We start from the raw sequence: 8,508 nt of genomic DNA, 5'->3' as shown, positions 1-8,508 counted from the left end.
CGGCATTGCCATTTGGCTTCACTGTCACTCAGTTGAACACGGTCCTTATCTAAGAAGGACTTCCAAGAAATGGGTAGGAGTTTTGGCTGTGAGAGGAGCAGAAAGCACATTTTCTACAGCAAATTGCTAGCTGATGCACGTTCCTCCCTGCCAAAATAGTGATTGCCATTCATCTTCCTGGGAAGAATGTAAAGACCCATTCAGAGATGCCAGGCTCAGCTGGCCTGTGGCTTTGTGTACCTCATTTCACATGTCCAGTTTCAAGGGCCACTAAAAGAGGCTCATGTTTGCCTTGCTACCCACAAGTGCTGTAGGTATTTCCAGGAGAAGAGGGAAAACATCGCTGTCCTGTGGTGTGGTAGAAATGCCACCACAACTGTGATTGTGTGAGCAAAGACAGCCAGCGCTTTTTGGGGCAGCAGCAGCAGCTGAGAGTGTGGCAGAGCGGTTTTGATACTCTTTTTAGAGTCCTGCAAACATTGTTCCCGAAACAACCCACAGCTTTGCAAATGTGCCCGAAGAAAATGCAAAGAGAACTGGGGTGTGAAATTCCAAGACTGTTTATCTGTAGAAGAAAAGGAACAAGAATGAACTACACCACATATTTACACTGTAAGAATATTGGTAACAACAACAACAACAACAACAACAACAACAAACTATAGAACCTATTTACCTGAGAACAGATCTAACAAAACTCTATGAAACGTATTTACAGACAACTTAAACAAACTCTAAAACCTCTATCCTGAACACAACAACTGTAAAACGTATGTACAGCAGGGTGGCATCTGTGTCTGTGATGTCCCTAAGTCCTGGAAGGAAAAACAAGTAGCACGGTCAGTGCAGTCAGGCACGGAAGGGTGTTCCATGTGCTGCCGGGCTGGGACACTGGCCCAGTGGGACACTGCTGCCAGAAGGGAGCCTGGCTGGGGGCTGTGGCCCAGGCACTGGAACAGGGCTTGTGTGGCCCACAGCAAGCCCAGGCCAGGCCAGGGATGGCCAGCAGAATGCAGTGCATGGGCTAGCGTGTCCCTGAGCAGGGAGTGCCCAGCCCGGCCCCAGGCTGGCAGCAGGGGACCCACTCTGCCTGTGGGGAGCACCTGCCTGTTCTGCTGCTGGCATCGGTCTTCATCCCAAGACCATGTCTTCCTCCTTGTCTTTTAGATCAATATCCATCTCTTCAATATAATCTTACGTTTCCACCTCCATCTCTTCCTCTGTCTCGTACATATCCACATCCATCTCTTCCTCTCCAGTATCCTCTCCGTCCACTTCCATGGCTTCTTCTCTATCAGTCTGTGTATCGACGTCTGTCTCCTCCTCTCCGTCTGTGCCAGCCTGCAGAGGTAGCAAAATTTCAGCGTGGGGTCCCTTTCCCACCCTGTCCCACAGAGCTCCAGCCCAGCCAGGCAGCTGCAGGGTGTCCGCCTCCATGGAATAGTACCATACCTCTTTTGGAACAAATGCACACATCCTGCAGGGATGGAGAGCAAAATCCAAGCGATGGGAAGCTTTGGGGACTGCTGGGGGAATCAGGGAGCAGGTGGCAACAAGGTGACAGGGGTAGGCTTGGAGCAGGGTGAATGAAGAGCGTGCTGGCACAAAGAGCCAAGGGTTGTGTTGTGGCCGTTGCTGGATGCTGGAAGTTCTAGCTGGAGCGTGCACTGTGACATCACCGCCAGGAGTTCAGGCCCAGGCTGAAGAGGACAACGGAGACCGTAGAATGAATGACGAAATCCCTGGGTGCTTGGGCTTGGAAGGGACCCTAAAGACCATCTTGTTCCAAGCGGAGCAATCTTCGCCCAGAATAGGTTGCTCAGAGCCCCGCTCCCAGCTGGCCTTGGATGTTGCCAAGGATGGAGCATCCCCAGCCTCTGTGCACAGCCTGGGCCAGTGCCCCAGCAGCCGGAGTGGAAAAGAGCAGCTTCATTAGATCCAACTTCAAGCTCACTCCTGCAGTTGAAAGGCTTCTCCTCTCTGTGCCCATCTTTCCTAGAGCTGCAGGGAGGCCTCGCCAGCCCCCTTCTCTTTCCAGGCTGAGCATCCCCAGCCCCACACGGACAGCAGTCCGATGCGTGGCAGTCAAGGCTAAAGGGTAGCAAATGGCTACATCAGGAAGTGAGAGATGGAAGATTTTGGAGATGGAAGCTTTACCTGTAAATGTAGAAAAGAAAGAAAAGTGGAGGGGGAAATGGTGGGACTCTGGCTCTGTTCTAACTGGCGAAGATTTTCTTCTCTTCTTTTCTGTCGTGCTAACCCAAGTTTTGTTGTTTGAAAGGAGGTTTAGCAAAATATCCATCGTCTTCTCCACTGCTGAAACACTGAACAACATCTGGGCAGGCTGAGGATGCAGAGCAAAACCTGCAAATATCTACTGCTGATCGTGATCCTGGGGAATGCAGCTAAAGCCAGCCAAAAGCAATTTCTGGAAAGTCAAGCCTGGCTTACGTTTTCTGGAGTTTGGTTGTGCCAACTTCACCGGTCATTTCTAAAAAAGGAAAAGAAACTCCAAGCAAAACAGAGAAAAACACAAAGAAACCAACCCAAAGAAACCAATCAAACAAACAGATAAAACACCCCCAATCAAACCAAAGGCAATGAGAAGTTAGGACTAGTTGTAAGGATATCACAGCAGGCGAATGGCTGCTTCCTACTTGGATCACCATCCAAAGCCACCTAGAACAACTTCTCCAAAACATATCCAACAGCAGAAATGGAAAAAGTGATCCATGGCAGCTCTGCATTGTGGTGAAGGATGAGCATGCAGTGGTCCCGATGCAGCATTGCCCACCCTCCAGGCTGCTGTTTGCTCTGCTGAAAGACTCTTGCAGGACTGTGGCCCCTCTCCATGCAATGGAAATCATTGCCACAGCTCTCAGTTGAGGCACTGGCATTTCCAGAGCCAGATTCAGGCACAATCCTACTGCCTGCTGAGCATCTGGGAAAGGTGCTGAGCATCTTCAGGCCTAGAAGCACAAAAGAGCTCAGGCTCTCCCCGAACTGGGTTTTCAGGGCAGCTTTCCATATCTCTGCAAGATTTCTTCAGCCCTCAACACGTCTGACTTTATTATGTCCAACGATGCATTTGGGTTTCTTCCGTCCTCTTGTGTGCCCGTGAGTAACCTTCCACGTGGATGAAGGAGATTGTGTACAGGACAATTGATTGCGGCATTGCCATTTGGCTTCACTGTCACTCAGTTGAACACGGTCCTTATCTAAGAAGGACTTCCAAGAAATGGGTAGGAGTTTTGGCTGTGAGAGGAGCAGAAAGCACATTTTCTACAGCAAATTGCTAGCTGATGCACGTTCCTCCCTGCCAAAATAGTGATTGCCATTCATCTTCCTGGGAAGAATGTAAAGACCCATTCAGAGATGCCAGGCTCAGCTGGCCTGTGGCTTTGTGTACCTCATTTCACATGTCCAGTTTCAAGGGCCACTAAAAGAGGCTCATGTTTGCCTTGCTACCCACAAGTGCTGTAGGTATTTCCAGGAGAAGAGGGAAAACATCGCTGTCCTGTGGTGTGGTAGAAATGCCACCACAACTGTGATTGTGTGAGCAAAGACAGCCAGCGCTTTTTGGGGCAGCAGCAGCAGCTGAGAGTGTGGCAGAGCGGTTTTGATACTCTTTTTAGAGTCCTGCAAACATTGTTCCCGAAACAACCCACAGCTTTGCAAATGTGCCCGAAGAAAATGCAAAGAGAACTGGGGTGTGAAATTCCAAGACTGTTTATCTGTAGAAGAAAAGGAACAAGAATGAACTACACCACATATTTACACTGTAAGAATATTGGTAACAACAACAACAACAACAACAACAACAACAAACTATAGAACCTATTTACCTGAGAACAGATCTAACAAAACTCTATGAAACGTATTTACAGACAACTTAAACAAACTCTAAAACCTCTATCCTGAACACAACAACTGTAAAACGTATGTACAGCAGGGTGGCATCTGTGTCTGTGATGTCCCTAAGTCCTGGAAGGAAAAACAAGTAGCACGGTCAGTGCAGTCAGGCACGGAAGGGTGTTCCATGTGCTGCCGGGCTGGGACACTGGCCCAGTGGGACTCTGCTGCCAGAAGGGAGCCTGGCTGGGGGCTGTGGCCCAGGCACTGGAACAGGGCTTGTGTGGCCCACAGCAAGCCCAGGCCAGGCCAGGGATGGCCAGCAGAATGCAGTGCATGGGCTAGCGTGTCCCTGAGCAGGGAGTGCCCAGCCCGGCCCCAGGCTGGCAGCAGGGGACCCACTCTGCCTGTGGGGAGCACCTGCCTGTTCTGCTGCTGGCATCGGTCTTCATCCCAAGACCATGTCTTCCTCCTTGTCTTTTAGATCAATATCCATCTCTTCAATATAATCTTACGTTTCCACCTCCATCTCTTCCTCTGTCTCGTACATATCCACATCCATCTCTTCCTCTCCAGTATCCTCTCCGTCCACTTCCATGGCTTCTTCTCTATCAGTCTGTGTATCGACGTCCGTCTCCTCCTCTCCGTCTGTGCCAGCCTGCAGAGGTAGCAAAATTTCAGCGTGGGGTCCCTTTCCCACCCTGTCCCACAGAGCTCCAGCCCAGCCAGGCAGCTGCAGGGTGTCCGCCTCCATGGAATAGTACCATACCTCTTTTGGAACAAATGCACACATCCTGCAGGGATGGAGAGCAAAATCCAAGCGATGGGGAGCTTTGGGGACTGCTGGGGGAATCAGGGAGCAGGTGGCAACAAGGTGACAGGGGTAGGCTTGGAGCAGGGTGAATGAAGAGCGTGCTGGCACAAAGAGCCAAGGGTTGTGTTGTGGCCGTTGCTGGATGCTGGAAATTCTAGCTGGAGCGTGCACTGTGACATCACCGCCAGGAGTTCAGGCCCAGGCTGAAGAGGACAACGGAGACCGTAGAATGAATGACGGAATCCCTGGGTGCTTGGGCTTGGAAGGGACCCTAAAGACCATCTTGTTCCAAGCGGAGCAATCTTCGCCCAGAATAGGTTGCTCAGAGCCCCGCTCCCAGCTGGCCTTGGATGTTGCCAAGGATGGAGCATCCCCAGCCTCTGTGCACAGCCTGGGCCAGTGCCCCAGCAGCCGGAGTGGAAAAGAGCAGCTTCATTAGATCCAACTTCAAGCTCACTCCTGCAGTTGAAAGGCTTCTCCTCTCTGTGCCCATCTTTCCTAGAGCTGCAGGGAGGCCTCGCCAGCCCCCTTCTCTTTCCAGGCTGAGCATCCCCAGCCCCACACGGACAGCAGTCCGATGCGTGGCAGTCAAGGCTAAAGGCTAGCAAATGGCTACATCAGGAAGTGAGAGATGGAAGCTTTTGCAGATGGAAGCTTTACCTGTAAATGTAGAAAAGAAAGAAAAGTGGAGGGGGAAATGGTGGGACTCTGGCTCTGTTCTAACTGGCGAAGATTTTCTTCTCTTCTTTTCTGTCGTGCTAACCCAAGTTTTGTTGTTTGAAAGGAGGTTTAGCAAAATATCCATCGTCTTCTCCACTGCTGAAACACTGAACAACATCTGGGCAGGCTGAGGATGCAGAGCAAAACCTGCAAATATCTACTGCTGATCGTGATCCTGGGGAATGCAGCTAAAGCCAGCCAAAAGCAATTTCTGGAAAGTCAAGCCTGCTTTACGTTTTCTGGAGTTTGGTTGTGCCAACTTCACCGGTCATTTCTAAAAAAGGAAAAGAAACTCCAAGCAAAACAGAGAAAAACACAAAGAAACCAACCCAAAGAAACCAATCAAACAAACAGATAAAATACCCCCAATCAAACCAAAGGCAATGAGAAGTTAGGACTAGTTGTAAGGATATCACAGCAGGCGAATGGCTGCTTCCTACTTGGATCACCATCCAAAGCCACCTAGAACAACTTCTCCAAAACATATCCAACAGCAGAAATGGAAAAAGTGATCCATGGCAGCTCTGCATTGTGGTGAAGGATGAGCATGCAGTGGTCCCGATGCAGCATTGCCCACCCTCCAGGCTGCTGTTTGCTCTGCTGAAAGACTCTTGCAGGACTGTGGCCCCTCTCCATGCAATGGAAATCATTGCCACAGCTCTCAGTTGAGGCACTGGCATTTCCAGAGCCAGATTCAGGCACAATCCTACTGCCTGCTGAGCATCTGGGAAAGGTGCTGAGCATCTTCAGGCCTAGAAGCACAAAAGAGCTCAGGCTCTCCCCGAACTGGGTTTTCAGGGCAGCTTTCCATATCTCTGCAAGATTTCTTCAGCCCTCAACACGTCTGACTTTATTATGTCCAACGATGCATTTGGGTTTCTTCCGTCCTCTTGTGTGCCCGTGAGTAACCTTCCACGTGGATGAAGGAGATTGTGTACAGGACAATTGATTGCGGCATTGCCATTTGGCTTCACTGTCACTCAGTTGAACACGGTCCTTATCTAAGAAGGACTTCCAAGAAATGGGTAGGAGTTTTGGCTGTGAGAGGAGCAGAAAGCACATTTTCTACAGCAAATTGCTAGCTGATGCACTTTCCTCCCTGCCAAAATAGTGATTGCCATTCATCTTCCTGGGAAGAATGTAAAGACCCATTCAGAGATGCCAGGTTCAGCTGGCCTGTGGCTTTGTGTACCTCATTTCACATGTCCAGTTTCAAGGGCCACTAAAAGAGGCTCATGTTTGCCTTGCTACCCACAAGTGCTGTAGGTATTTCCAGGAGAAGAGGGAAAACATCGCTGTCCTGTGGTGTGGTAGAAATGCCACCACAACTGTGATTGTGTGAGCAAAGACAGCCAGCGCTTTTTGGGGCAGCAGCAGCAGCTGAGAGTGTGGCAGAGCGGTTTTGATACTCTTTTTAGAGTCCTGCAAACATTGTTCCCGAAACAACCCACAGCTTTGCAAATGTGCCCGAAGAAAATGCAAAGAGAACTGGGGTGTGAAAATCAAAGACTGTTTATCTGTAGAAGAAAAGGAACAAGAATGAACTACACCACATATTTACACTGTAAGAATATTGGTAACAACAACAACAACAACAACAACAACAACAAACTATAGAACCTATTTACCTGAGAACAGATCTAACAAAACTCTATGAAACGTATTTACAGACAACTTAAACAAGCTCTAAAACCTCTATCCTGAACACAACAACTGTAAAACGTATGTACAGCAGGGTGGCATCTGTGTCTGTGATGTCCCTAAGTCCTGGAAGGAAAAACAAGTAGCACGGTCAGTGCAGTCAGGCACGGAAGGGTGTTCCATGTGCTGCCGGGCTGGGACACTGGCCCAGTGGGACACTGCTGCCAGAAGGGAGCCTGGCTGGGGGCTGTGGCCCAGGCACTGGAACAGGGCTTGTGTGGCCCACAGCAAGCCCAGGCCAGGCCAGGGATGGCCAGCAGAATGCAGTGCATGGGCTAGCGTGTCCCTGAGCAGGGAGTGCCCAGCCCGGCCCCAGGCTGGCAGCAGGGGACCCACTCTGCCTGTGGGGAGCACCTGCCTGTTCTGCTGCTGGCATCGGTCTTCATCCCAAGACCATGTCTTCCTCCTTGTCTTTTAGATCAATATCCATCTCTTCAATATAATCTTACGTTTCCACCTCCATCTCTTCCTCTGTCTCGTACATATCCACATCCATCTCTTCCTCTCCAGTATCCTCTCCGTCCACTTCCATGGCTTCTTCTCTATCAGTCTGTGTATCGACGTCTGTCTCCTCCTCTCCGTCTGTGCCAGCCTGCAGAGGTAGCAAAATTTCAGCGTGGGGTCCCTTTCCCACCCTGTCCCACAGAGCTCCAGCCCAGCCAGGCAGCTGCAGGGTGTCCGCCTCCATGGAATAGTACCATACCTCTTTTGGAACAAATGCACACATCCTGCAGGGATGGAGAGCAAAATCCAAGCGATGGGGAGCTTTGGGGACTGCTGGGGGAATCAGGGAGCAGGTGGCAACAAGGTGACAGGGGTAGGCTTGGAGCAGGGTGAATGAAGAGCGTGCTGGCACAAAGAGCCAAGGGTTGTGTTGTGGCCGTTGCTGGATGCTGGAAGTTCTAGCTGGAGCGTGCACTGTGACATCACCGCCAGGAGTTCAGGCCCAGGCTGAAGAGGACAACGGAGACCGTAGAATGAATGACGGAATCCCTGGGTGCTTGGGCTTGGAAGGGACCCTAAAGACCATCTTGTTCCAAGCGGAGCAATCTTCGCCCAGAATAGGTTGCTCAGAGCCCCGCTCCCAGCTGGCCTTGGATGTTGCCAAGGATGGAGCATCCCCAGCCTCTGTGCACAGCCTAGGCCAGTGCCCCAGCAGTCGGAGTGGAAAAGAGCAGCTTCATTAGATCCAACTTCAAGCTCACTCCTGCAGTTGAAAGGCTTCTCCTCTCTGTGCCCATCTTTCCTAGAGCTGCAGGGAGGCCTCGCCAGCCCCCTTCTCTTTCCAGGCTGAGCATCCCCAGCCCCACACGGACAGCAGTCCGATGCGTGGCAGTCAAGGCTAAAGGGTAGCAAATGGCTACATCAGGAAGTGAGAGATGGAAGATTTTGGAGATGGAAGCTTTACCTGTAAATGTAGA

The 8,508-nt window shown here is 50.7% G+C and overlaps 1 long non-coding RNA gene across 1 annotated transcript; it reads right to left on the bottom strand.

The window, feature by feature from the left end:
* Positions 1-1,452: 1,452 nt before the first annotated feature.
* On the bottom strand, positions 1,453-8,166 carry LOC147645715 (uncharacterized). The gene is made up of 4 exons (XR_015282202.1): positions 7,791-8,166; positions 7,446-7,679; positions 5,327-7,153; positions 1,453-2,157 (listed from the first exon to the last, which is right to left on the bottom strand). It is a non-coding gene; the product is annotated as an uncharacterized LOC147645715 (long non-coding RNA).
* Positions 8,167-8,508: the final 342 nt, after the last annotated feature.

The sequence above is a fragment of the Cyanistes caeruleus genome, unplaced genomic scaffold (assembly GCF_971803275.1).
Source record: "Cyanistes caeruleus unplaced genomic scaffold, bCyaCae1.hap1.1 HAP1_SCAFFOLD_184, whole genome shotgun sequence".
Lineage (NCBI taxonomy): Eukaryota > Metazoa > Chordata > Aves > Passeriformes > Paridae > Cyanistes > Cyanistes caeruleus.
Note: the sequence above shows the minus strand (reverse complement) of the source record. Positions and strands in the feature narration are given on the sequence as shown.